The 12,882-nt window shown below is 37.4% G+C and overlaps 1 long non-coding RNA gene across 4 annotated transcripts in view; it reads left to right on the top strand.

Moving 5' to 3' along the window:
• Window positions 1–12,882, top strand: part of LOC113970606 — a 48,643-nt gene that overhangs the window by 25,207 nt on the left and 10,554 nt on the right. For 3 of the 4 annotated variants that reach the window (XR_003535230.1, XR_003535222.1, XR_003535226.1), the window contains exon 3: window positions 12,049–12,125. This is a non-coding gene — a long non-coding RNA (uncharacterized LOC113970606). Of the gene's footprint in view, window positions 1–6,871; window positions 6,933–8,632; window positions 9,317–12,048; window positions 12,126–12,882 lie in introns of those variants that run through there. The other variant, XR_003535229.1, reaches the window with a different exon arrangement.

Here is a 12,882-nt window from a genome sequence, read left to right as displayed (position 1 = left end):
TTTGACAACTCCTTTGCTTGCCAGCAGGGTAGATGACACACAGGAATTCAGTGAATTTGTGGAAGATCAAATTAGTTTCTCATTGGTCCTGTGAACAAAAGCATTGCACTGCACGACAGTGTCAGGCCATCTGTGCAACTTACCTGGGGTTGTGGCTGAAAACACCTCTTCCAGAGCTAGTGACAACCTGCAAGATGAGGATTTGTGTGGATGGGCTGAATCCATGGGAGCTGCCTCTGCTATTTCCGAAGATTTTTTTCAGTGTGTTACAAGCCTCTGGGTGTTCAGCTCTGCTGCTTGTCCTGCCTCTCTGGGGAGCAAGGTAGTCAGGACAGCACTGGCTAATGAACGGAGCACAACAGCAGGAGGTCTTCCACCCTGGTTTATTCATTGTGGCCTCAGGTTTTACTTAGCAAAACTCCTTCACTCACAAAGCAAGTTTAATGCTGTCTCTGATACAGTGTATGGCTACTGTACCTTGACTTTCAATTACATTAAATCCTATTATAATCACTTTCTTTATAACAAATCCTCTTTAACACCTGAAAAGCTCAGTTCCCATGGGTGCAGTGCTGTGTTCTTGAAATAAAAAACAGAGGGATTCTAATGGAAATGCATTAACTGGGACAATACTTTGAAAATGTACCTGGGATGAAAGACCTTCAGCACACAGCTTACATTCAAATAGCAGTGGAGAAAAAAATTCTCAGAGCCAAGCACTTGTACACCAGCTGCCTTAAGATAGAGTGTCTGAATCACTGTGTTATCACAGTAAAACATCTTGTATGGAAAATCATCACTATCCAAAGACAGGTCAAGTACAGGTTATCTAAGTACTATTATTATAGAACTGAATGTTTTCCATCAAAACAGGAGCAAGAATTTGAAGAGATTTACAGTGATGGCCAAAAGGCTCAGTGGTATAGTTGATAAACCACAAAGCTTCTTTGTGACTTTAGTTGATGTTGTTTTTACTGCTTTTTTTTCTGGCTGGCAGGAAGGCACCAAAAGTAGTGTGCCACATTTTCTTACAATTCTTTTCATGATTTTACCCTTCCTGGAAAAATAAGAGATTTTGTGTATGATTCACATGATGTTTTGTTTTTCTTAGATAAAAATTGCTGTGCTGTTGTCTATTAAAATGAGAAATAATGACTCTGTTGCACTTCATTGGGAGACATAGAGAAAGAGAGGAAGAGTATTTCTAATACAGATGCAAATCTGGTACCTCCATCCAAACAACTGGGTCTTTCTCAATGCATATTACATACAGCTTGAAAAAGAAGTGCTTACTCAGGGGTCCTAGGAGATTGCAAGTAAAATGAGTTACATAATTCTTGCCTTTAGGGTACCATAGTCACCTTGGTTCTGTTTTCCATGCTAGTGGAGTTTGCTGAGGGAACCTGAAAGCCTGAACTACACCTATATAGTTACAAACTACATGTGGGGTCCTCTCACACACTGATCAAACACTGAAGAATAGATAACACCTTTGCATACAGTTCTTAGCAGTAGAAAAATTCTCAACCCTGTTCTTATCCTTATCTGAGTACTGTTTCATCCCTGTGCTTTCTCAGTACAATACCTAAGTAGACAATACATTGCAGAGACACAGTTTATAGTAAATGTTTTCTTGCATGGATCTTGCTTGTGAAATAATTAACCACATCCACTTTAACTTATGTAACTCCTCTTGGTACTTATATACTTTCTTTAAACACCACCAAATTTTATTGCATTTTAAGAAGTACCTCTCTTCTGATTTCTAGCAGTGGTGCTGGTAAATGCTTTGTTGATTTGGGAGGACTACCCACATGGTCCTTCTAGACCGCATCAGCACCAAAAAATGATCATGACCATGGTCATGGTTTTACAGGGTAGGCAACTGCCTTCTGACCTAGAGCTCTGTTTTGGTAACAGTTTGGCCCTATATCAGCTTGTGATGACTGTGAACCTGCACCATAAGAGGTTGGAGTCTGTCATTTTGTGCACACATTTCTCCTTTATTTTCAAACTAGGGAGACAGGAGTATATGCTGGCAGGTTCTGCTGTATACTGTTAGAATATGGCAAAATGTGATGGCATTGTTGAATGGTGAATGTGCACTGTGACATTAGGCAATACTCTCTTCTGAAGGAAAAATCCCTATTTTTTTTTTCCATATAGAAATCTTTTTATAGATGATTGTGTGTATAATTCTGTGGAAGCAGCATACTTCTTTTTGTAAAGGGAAGCTAAAAAATTGTCTGAATTTTGTGAAAAGGTTATGTAACTGTACTCTTTCTTTAAATAGTACTTTTTATTCATGCTGCTTACTTTCTCATCAGTAGGGAAAAAAAAAGAAAAAAAAATCATATTTTCCTAGCACAAAAGGTAATTTCCAAAGGACTGTAATTAGTTCATGAAAACTCTATCTTTTGTCATATCTCCTCAGCTGAAATGGAAAAAAGGATGGACCTTTTTCTTTGTTAAAACAAAAACATAGCATATGAGGTAAGGGAGCCTAAAGGAATCATATGACATTTTATGTCTTAGGTCTACAGAAAATGATATTGCAGCAGTACTGTGGATTCATGACTTCTCGCTCTGATTGCCAACTTTTGGAAAACCTAGAAGTGGCAACTGTCATCTATTTCTTTGCTCATCTCTCCTGAGAGAGAACTTGGAGCCTTGTAAAAATGAGGTATAGTTCAAGTGCTAATGGGGAGATAAGAAGGAAGAGCTATAAAAGCCCTAATACTGCAAGGTGACTCTAGCGCAGTCACATATACTTTTGACCTCTGAGGATCAGCTGAGTTCACCATTGTTTTTTGGCCCCAAACAGGAGGAAAGGGGTACTAATAGAAAGAAAAAGACTGGCAGGGATTTGGGTAAAAGGAAAGAGATGAGTAAGGAAAAAAAAGAAAAGGGATAAATTGATGGCAGTGGATAATAAAGAATGAATCCTGCTGAAAAAGAATGGTCTGGCAGAAAACATATTTACAAAAATAATAGTGATAATTTCATTTTGGGTGATGTTTTTGAACACCATATTAAAAGATCATAATTTTTAGCAATAGCCTTAAGTCTTATCCATTTTGGGAAATACTCAGTGAGAACATGGACTACTCTTCAATTAAACTTAATTCAAAACCTCCTATACTAAATTTATTTAAAACAAAGACAACAAAGAAAAGAGAAAAAATTATGGGAATAAGAGTAACTAAAATATTTTCACCCTCTCACGCTCATCTTTCTTATATGTTCTTGTCTTGAAACACTGCCAATAAGTGATTTATTTATAATAATAAACACATGATGCAACCATTTCTGTTGCATCCCTGAGATTATGTCATGGATGAAGGGAGAAGTATCTTCTGAACAGAGGTTCTTCTTTACATAAAGATATAGCTAGTCCTAAAATAATAAAAAATGATACTGCAAATGAATTTGGGGCCTATAAATAGAACTCAATTTTAAAGGGCTACTTAAATAGGCTCAAACTACAAAATAGAAGTTTATTGAAATATGGTTTTAAATAGAAGTTTATTTGAGTAGGCATAAGCCATAAATTTCAAATCCAGATTTAGAACCCCCCAAATTTTAGGACTATTTGGAGCTATAGGTTTTGTTTCATCCCATTGTACTGGGGGTTACTTGTTGTTTAGATTAGGGGTCACATTTCATATGCATCCAAAATCTGGAATTTGATTATCTGCTCTGGTTAAAAGCTATAACTAGAGAACAAACAAGAACCTCTTTATTTTTTACCAGTTGTATTTTAATCAAATACTACAATTTTCTTTTGTAGTTCTCTTGTTCTGTACTTAACAACCATTTTTAATCTGAGGTTTTTCAATAAGCATAAAGACATTGACCGACCATTAAATTAATGAAATTAGTGAAGGTAGGAAAACTATAAAAAACATTACAAGGTATTACTAAACATGAATCTAAGGAGATTGAGAATATTGTATGGTTTATTACTTGAGGAGCAATGTGGGATACTGTAACTAAAATCTATTTCATAATTCAGATACACAAGAGGATAGACTTACGGTTGCAAATAGTGTAACTCAGCATAAATTTAATGGAACTATGCCAATCTATAGCAGGAGGCTCTCTGTGTCTCAGAGGGGGTTGACTTAGGCTTCTGAAAAAAAATTATCAGTGTAGTGACAGTGTCTCCCACTGCAGCTGGCACTGAGGGGCTTGGTGGCAAAAAGCTGGTGTTGCCCTTGATGAGAGCTGGCTCTGACAGCAAGCAATGGCCATGCTTTGACTAAAGGGCTGTCTCTGTGAGTCTAGGGAAGAAGAGATAGGCTTTGATATTCTCTGAGGTAGGAAAGGCAAGAAGGACACTGCTAGATAAACATGTTTCCAAAGCTGCAGCAGCCCCAGCGTTGTTGGTCTGCTTGGTTTCTATGCTGGGAAGATGGGCACAGGGAAGAAACATTGGTGTAAGGAGGGCAAGGTAAATATAGCAGTAAATGATGAAACCATGTGTGACTGGACACTTTTTGGTAGGCCTCTTGGCTAAATCTGATGAATCATTATGCTTTGGGGAAGCAGAAGAACTGGCCGTGTGAAACGTAGGATCATGTTCATAGGGAACTGCAAGTGTCTTTCCTACTGCACCATAGGCTGCCACTGTAGTAGGTAAAAAGATGCCTCTTAAGAAATGACACTAGGTTGCTTGACATATCTGCTCTTTTGGCTCAGTTCAGTTTTGCAGCAGCTCCTTAAGTGAAAGCCTGACCCTGGTGAAGCCCATGTGTTTTTTGTTATGACCTGCAGTGTAGCAGGGATTTTAGCCTTAGGTCAAATCCACTCTGAAAAAGTAAGGTGAAAAAAAAAGTCTAGGTCCTCTGAGATGGGAAGTGTCTAAGATTCCCTTACTAAGACTATGCTATTCTGCCCTCTGAATACTTTGCTTACACCTTTGTAGGTGGCCTGACTACACATGAAAGTTGGAAATTTGAGTGGAGGGGCAGACAATATTAGCCGGTATTTGTTGATTGTAACAAAAAAGACTAAGGGAAATACAGAGAAATGTCTTAATTTTTCTGAAACTACATGGCCATCCTTACTGGACTTCTCATAGACTCCTTGACATTTTACTCATGTGATCAGTATTTAGCCATGTCTGCTTTCAAATCAAGAAGAGTAAAAAGACCTTTTGCTCACCATTGTGTTAATTCTTTAACTCCTGCTCAAATGCCTGATTCTCCAGGCTGTAGCCTGGACACTACAGGATAAATACTAGTTAATACACTAGAAATAATGCAGTATCCCTGTGGAAGCAGAATTAAGTACTTGATTTTGACTAGTTTGACTAGTGAGGTTGTTAGGAAGAAAAAAAGAAGGGAAAAAATGGGATTGCAGAACTGCGATACAGTGTTTTAGAAATTTTATATACCTTGTTGTGCAGCTTCAGTAGGCTGCTGGAGACCTAAAAGAAAGCTCAGTACAATTAATACAAGGCAGCCAAATCTTCTTGAATAGTGGATAGTCTTTGAGTTTCAGGAATGTATCTGATGCTTTTGGCAAAGGTCGATGAGTCATATATATTCCTTGTGTGTTCAACATGAGGATCAGACTAAAATTAACCCTATTGTGAGGCAGAAGGTAGGCAACTTGACACGGTGATCCATTATGCTAAAGAGAAATGTCTCTGTCTAAACCCAGAGGTAAACTGCACAGACAAGGAGTCATTGAAATGAATTATGTGGCCAATCTTGTTAGGCCCAGGTCAGAAGCAGAGATATCTCTCTATTTCTGTTCCTCCACCTCCTAAGTACATTTAGCCTTTACACTATTAGACTTCCCTAGGCCCTTTTTCAAAATGTCACCTGCTCCACAAATTCCAGCATTTTGTATTTTTAGATGCTGGGGTCAGGACGAGTGCAAAAATAATGACATATCTGCCCTTACAAGTAATTCCTTCATTTTATTGCTTGTAGGAATGAGCCATAATATGAAGTGAAGGAAAACTGCTTAACCATTTTAACCTCTCACAGTGTGGGAGAGAAATTACAAAGAAAACAAGCCTCTTCCTAACCTGATAACCCTCCTTGTACCTAACACCTTCATGAAGAAGCCCCTTCCTGTTGTGCTTTTGAAGCTACATGCATGATTGACAATGGGGGAAGATATTGTTGGGCGTTATGTCCCTCCATCCATTCTGGAAAGCAACTTTGCCAGAAAACCAGCTGATCTGATACTCTAATTTCACCAATCACAGTTTATTTATTTTTATTTCATTTAGCACTTTTTTCCTTCAGAGCAAGGTCAAATGCTTGTTCTAGGCCTCTCTTTCTGTCTTTGAATTAAGATCCTTTTCTCCCTCTCTGTCCCCCCCTTAATGTGCAAGGCTATGTCACTGCTCCTGAACAAGGAAGTGAAGCTGTTTTATGTAGAATTGATTATCACTGACAGAACCCAACATGCCATTTGCAAATGGGAAGATCTGGTTTAAAATTTTTTTCTCCTAAGACAGGTCCTGCTTCTGAATCCACAGTGATTTCCATTTTAAGTGTGGGGATATTTTCTCAAATTAACAAAAACTTTCAAAAGATAAGTAAAAGACCTTAATACCACATTTTTCACTTAAGGTCCATTATATTCAAGACCTGGCCATAAGTATGGTTAAAAGCTTCTCAGTGTCCTTATCATATTTTAAGGTTTGGACTAGTAACACTCCCTCTTACATGCTTCAAGGGAAATGACCCAATTTCCCTTCTGTTAAGTGCAAAGAATTTTGCATGTCCAGAGATAGGAAAAAAGATTGAATGCAACATATACATGCTTTTTGTTTTTAAATATTAAGTAATTCTGGTCTTCGTTGCTTTATTGTCTCAAAATGGTGTTTTCTGTTCTTGCCTTTCACTAGCTGAGATTGCTTCCAAATATGAAGAGCGAGACTATCAAAGGGAAAAGACAATCTCACAGAGGTATTCTCAGAAACAGTGTATTAAACTGAATCTTCTGGGAATGCATTTTTAAAAATGGATCCAATTTACCATCAGGCTGCCTTGTGCCTTAACCTGGTGTAGTTTTCCTCAGGGGAATACATTCAAGTGTGGTGGTGGAGTAAAGAAAAGCATGTGTTTTTTATTAAGAAATTTTAGCCCTTTACCATTTCTGTAAGGAAACACCACCACAGATGATAACTGAGCAAAAGAAAGATCGTATTTTAAGTGAATTCTGATGCAATCAGTGATGATTTTTCATGCCTTTTCATCACTTTTATTAGTATTTTAAAGGAACAATGAAGAATACATAGCTATTAAACCCATGAAACCTTCCACAAAACTTTGGATGCAAAAGAGAAAGAAAAACAATCTAAACCACTCATTATAACTTCAACATTTGTCAAAAATATGATTTAAAAATAGGAAGGAGAAATTACGTGTTGATCTATATTTAGTATAATCAGGCTTTTGAATGAAGTTTTGAGGCCCATATTTTCATAATTGTGTGTGTGCAGTTGATTGGAATTTTATGGCAGGCAAGCTTTCCTTGAGGGAGGGAGATAGATTACTGAATCAATATTTGAGGGCTCTTTTGTTTTGCTTTGTTTTAATGTTATTGAAAAGTCTGGGTGGCAGCCATGATAGGTCCTTTACAGCTCACAGATTATTAAAAAATAAGAAATAATTAGGCATAGCTGACAATCAGTTGGTTGCACGTGGTCAGTACAGGAGAGCAGCAGTTTAAAAATTTGTCTCGTGTGCTTTACATCCATGGAAATACCATGTGAAGCTGTACTAACGATCGGGATAATTTACTTGAGAAGAGACTTCTGGAACAAGTTAGTTTGTATTAGAATTTCACACCTCCTTTCACTGCTACCTGTGAGGCATTTAGTGAAATGAAGAGGCAGAGGAAGAAGGATATTGTGCTTTCTGCTAAATAATAATAAATAACAAAGCAGAAAGTTTTTTCAATACTTAAAGATTTGAAAGCATACTTATCCTGTGCTAAAGACATCCCTAGTATCTCAATAGATTTGTGTAACTCTCAAGAATCTATTGGGGAAAAAAACCAAAGAGTACATCTATATATGTCACTACCTACTTCTATCCATGTATAGGTAAGGTTATTCCAGCAGGATACAGGTGACCCTTAGACCATTAGTACCTACATACCATATTTTCAGAATTCTGGGAAACACATTAAGAAGTTACACTTCTGGAAACAATACTCCTCTGTCAGATCTTGTAAAGCAATACAAACCAGAAAGATTCCGTAAACTTTGCAAGTTTCGTACAGCCATGTTTCTTGAAAAAGGCAATTCCCCTGTTGTCCTTGGCTCTGAGTAAACTTTTTGACTTCTTTTTTTGCCATGCCCATGGAATAAAATTAATCTCTCAACTTAATGAGATATTGTCAGTTCAAATAGTTGAGAGACCAGAATTTATTCTTTTTTATTTCTTCTAAATGCTTTACAGAACCAAACATTAATTAAAGTATATAGATACACATGTGTGTCCATACATACATACGTCTGTGGATGTAGTCCTAAAGGACGCAGCATTTGGTCTCCTAAACCATCAACTAAGTATGTTTTTTTAATATAAAATGAAATAACTTATTATTTGAAATAAAATTGACTTTAAAGATGCTGTTTTTCATTCTTCGTTGTTTTCAGTCCTCTGTGTTTCCTGAAGTGGAGTTGATGTCATCAGAAGAAAACATGAAAACCAGAAAACATCTAAACTGGACTTCATAAGTCTGAAGTACCCTAAATCAGTGGCGGTTTTAAGAAAAGTACCCTTATTACCTTGTTTCTCTATGCTCTTATACAAAATAATTTTGTGCCAGACTGAACTCTGGAGAATTGTAGAGTTGTAGAGTCATAATTTCTGCTTTATTCCCATGTTGACTTAGGCTATTCATAATAATACTAACACTATCTAGCTCTTTTCTGAATCCTTAATTGAGGGGTCTGAGAGATCTTTAAAAAAAAACAAAAGAAGAAAAAAGAAGAAGAAAAAAAAAAGGTAAGCATATGTTTTCCTGATTTTAAAGCTATGGAAGTGGAGACAAAATAGAGAAAAATGATTTTCTTGGTGTCACTCAGGAGGCCAGTGGCAGAAACAGGACAAAACCCAGATTCGTTGAGAACCAATATAACATGCTATCCATTTTCCAGAGACTAAAAAGCATTCTCCCCTATCATGGGATGATATCGCAAACACTCTTCCTCAGGCTGCTTGTCTACCAAGCATGCACAGGAATGAATTTTCTCTTGTTTATTATCACTCAATCTATTTTTTACCCTGGAACTAAACACAAGAGACCCATGCTAAATTTCACATCTCAGAATCAGACATTTTTACAGGAGCTGTGTTATCACCTTTTTTCTTTTTACAATGAGACAATTCTTCCATTCCTCAAAAAACTGACAAAAACATTTCCATCAGAATTTGTTTTTAAGAGTCACCTCAGGCACTGTATAATAATGGAAAATTGAGAATAGCCACAAGGCTGAATGTTTGGAGAAACCATATCCATGAAACTGATGTCTTAAACACAACATGCCTAGAAATGGTTGGTTTTGAAGGCCACTTGGAAAGGCAGTCTTATGCATGGCCATGAGCTGAGTCTGGGACACCCTGCAATATTGCCAACAGCCTATGTCTCTGGTGCAGCTGGCTGAGTTTTTCCCCCAGTAACAGAATGTTTCTTCTGGACTTATTTCGTGATTGCTGCCCTGCATCCCATGGTGAAGGACTCACATGAATTAAGAACTGAAAATATATAGGTGGACACCACTTTGAATTTAATGACTCAGGTGACAGATCACTTGAGAATTAGGCTGAGATGGTAACTGCTACCATTAAACCAGACTTTCGGAGGTAAGGATGATCCAGCATGTAAGTGCTGACCATAATGAAAAAAAAAAACAAAAGTAAAAAATTCTGTGACTGTTACATCTTTCAAAAGTCTGTGTGGTTTGCTTTGCCAGGTATCTGTGAAATAGAGCAGACACGTGATGACATCTTGGCAGCAAGCTTTGGTTTGGTCTGGGGAAAGGTGGAACTGGAATTTTGGCATCAGAGAAGCTTTTCTCTTATAGTGGAAGAGCTTGCTTTCTCCTCTTCAGCTCTTGGAACTTCAGGGGGGAGCAGATGACAGAGAGAGTGAGAAGGTTACAAACACTTCACCTGAGCTTCTCTTGCTGTGGAGTAACAGCAGGGGGAGTCTGGGCTTGATGTCTTATATATTTCTTATTTTTTTCAAAAGAAATTCAGCTTCAGGGGTGTCATCAGCTGGCTTAGTGATCACTTTTCAGTCATCTGACTTGTTACATTAGGATAAAATTAACTGCTCTTACAGCCATATCCTGCCATGGAGTTTCATGCAACAGTGCCATTGACTTCAATGGGAATTCGGTATATGAAACAATGACTGGAAATGCCTGTAGTATTGCACATAGTGACATTCTATCCCATAAAAAACCTCACAAAACAATAGCCAAAGGTCTTCCTAGGCAATAAAATTATGTCTAGTTTCTTTACTTTTCCCCCTCTCCCCCTTCCTGGGAAGCTTCCATAGCACGAGGTGTAAATTTTGGGGCTGTTAATTTCAGACATTCCTTTTCATTGAATGAGAAAAATCTTAAAAATATACCATGACTTACTCATTCTGCTGACAAAGTATCCAGTGAAGAAGCTTTTAATAAAAAAATGGACACAACTGACACTTGGTCTTTTACATTTTCTTCTTCTAAAAAAGGAAATTAAAGAGTTTTCTTTTACTAAAATTAAACAATGAGCCCTAACAACAGGAATAATACTGGCCTTGATCCAAAACTCCCTGAAGTTAATGAAGAAACTTACATTGTCTCCAGTGGGCTTTGGGTCAGACCAGTTTTGAACTAAAGACAAAACATTAGCTTTGTTAGAGAACTGTCCTTCATTTTCGTGAAAAACGATCCTTGTTTCCTTAGTATTTCACACCTGCTGTTCACATAGAGCACACTGTTTTGTCTGTTTAATATTCTTCGGGTGTGACACAATTAGAATAAACGAAACACCTGAATGTCCATGTGCAGTATGTGTGAATATTATCCTGGAGAAAAAAGAATAGCAAATTTAATGCTTCCTTAGAGGTTTCTTTGCTACATAAAGCTATAATTTTTCTTGCTTCAGGTAGGGGATTTTCCCCTCCCCAGTTAGGGGCAGGGATTTCCCTTTCAAAGATCTTGTAGGATGAAGAGGTGTCTCCCTTCAACTGCCCCTTTTTCTCCCACATAATCTGAAACCCAAGCCCATATTTGAGGAACCAAGGTTTGCTTAGTCATTTAAACTGTCCACCACAAATAGGATTCCTAAAAGTGATTTACTGCTCACAAATGTATCAGCAAAGTGCTTATTTACAGATACCAGATTTTTTTCATTAGTAAGCCCTGTTGTTTAGGAAAGGTTTTCACAATATTTGTTCCTTTTACAGTGAGTGTGGCACTGTGAGATGACAATTTCCTCCACATAAGCTGAGATCAAATTACCCCACCCAGATAAACCAACAGTAACTGTGACTCCAACAGCCAAAACAGCTTTTCTTCTCTAAGGGGAAAGCATCCATATTTTAAGTTTATATTGCATCCCATCAGATAATGTTAGACCTTATAATCTAGTGCAGTACTTACAATACCCATAAATCACTCAATCTGACATAAATGCAGAGAATATTCATTCTTTTCTTTGAGCAGGATGCAATCATGCACTAATACTGCCTTAAAACCAGTGAGGAGTCGTATCCAATAACTATCCCAATTATCTCTCAGCACAATGTTTTCCACCTGCAAGGAATGATTATGTGTCAGTAACGATGATAAAGTCCTTAAAGAGATGTTGATGCCTCATGGAAAAATTTGAAAGACATATTGTTTAGTGAGATTTCTGCTTATAGACTGCATCATATATATCTGAGGTATTTCTTTTCCCTATTTTTTATTACTAAGGACATATGCATAAAGAGATATTGTGTGTCAGGGAAATAATCATGATATAGCTAAAGTAAAAATTGGCAATCATGTGTGTTCTATTCTTGTTTTGACAGAGACTTCTCAATGACCTTGGGGAAGTTTAGTAACTGTTCTGTGCCCTACTGAAATGTGGAGACAATGCTCGTATGAGGTTGAGTATTAATTCATAACAAGATGTTCCATACTGTTGGATGGAATGTGCCAGGAAAGAGTTAGAACATGTTCTTACCGTTTATACCACAAGTTGTAGTTCTCTTCCTATTAAGCCTAAATGCAGAAATGAACCATCAGTCCATTACTGTTTTAGGTGCTGTAATAAAAGAAGTACTGAAAAAATTGCAATTTAAGTAGTAAAAATCAAGGAAAAAAGGGACAGAAAAGTGATATTGAGAGGAGACAATCTTTGATAAAAGTTAGAGATTTTTTTAGTATCAAAATATGGACAAGAATCTGTATTTCATGCCTTCTTTGTTACCTCTATATGGGCAGATAGAAATAGAGTTGTCCTAACCCCATTTAGGCTCCAACTTGCCAGAGCTGTTAGATCATAGCATTAGTTGGAGCCTGGTGCTATGTGAATGTGGCTGGGTGGCTTTTAGACAAGGAGCTATCAGAGGAGCTTTGGTCTGTCTGTGCCCTCTGTGTGAATAACTTTGGGTCTCACAGCAAAAAAATGTTTACTAAACCACATCCCATCTGGCTGTGGGAGGTGGTGAATTCTGCTTGCGTTGCAGAATTTAACTCTGATTTGCAGACCTCACTAACATTCACTCAAAATCTGCTTTCCTAGCAGCATCATTTTGAGTGTGTTTTAATGAGCTGTACCTCCTGCAAAACAAGTAAAGTACCAGAAACATAGTACTTTCAGTTCCCTCCCTCCCTTTTTTCCTCTCTTTCTTCTGGAAATC

Source organism: Neopelma chrysocephalum, unplaced genomic scaffold (genome assembly GCF_003984885.1).
Source record: "Neopelma chrysocephalum unplaced genomic scaffold, ASM398488v2 Primary Assembly neopelma1_23, whole genome shotgun sequence".
Classification (NCBI taxonomy): domain Eukaryota; kingdom Metazoa; phylum Chordata; class Aves; order Passeriformes; family Pipridae; genus Neopelma; species Neopelma chrysocephalum.
The sequence above is the reverse complement of the archived record's forward strand: the minus strand, read 5'-3'. Positions and strand labels throughout refer to the sequence as shown.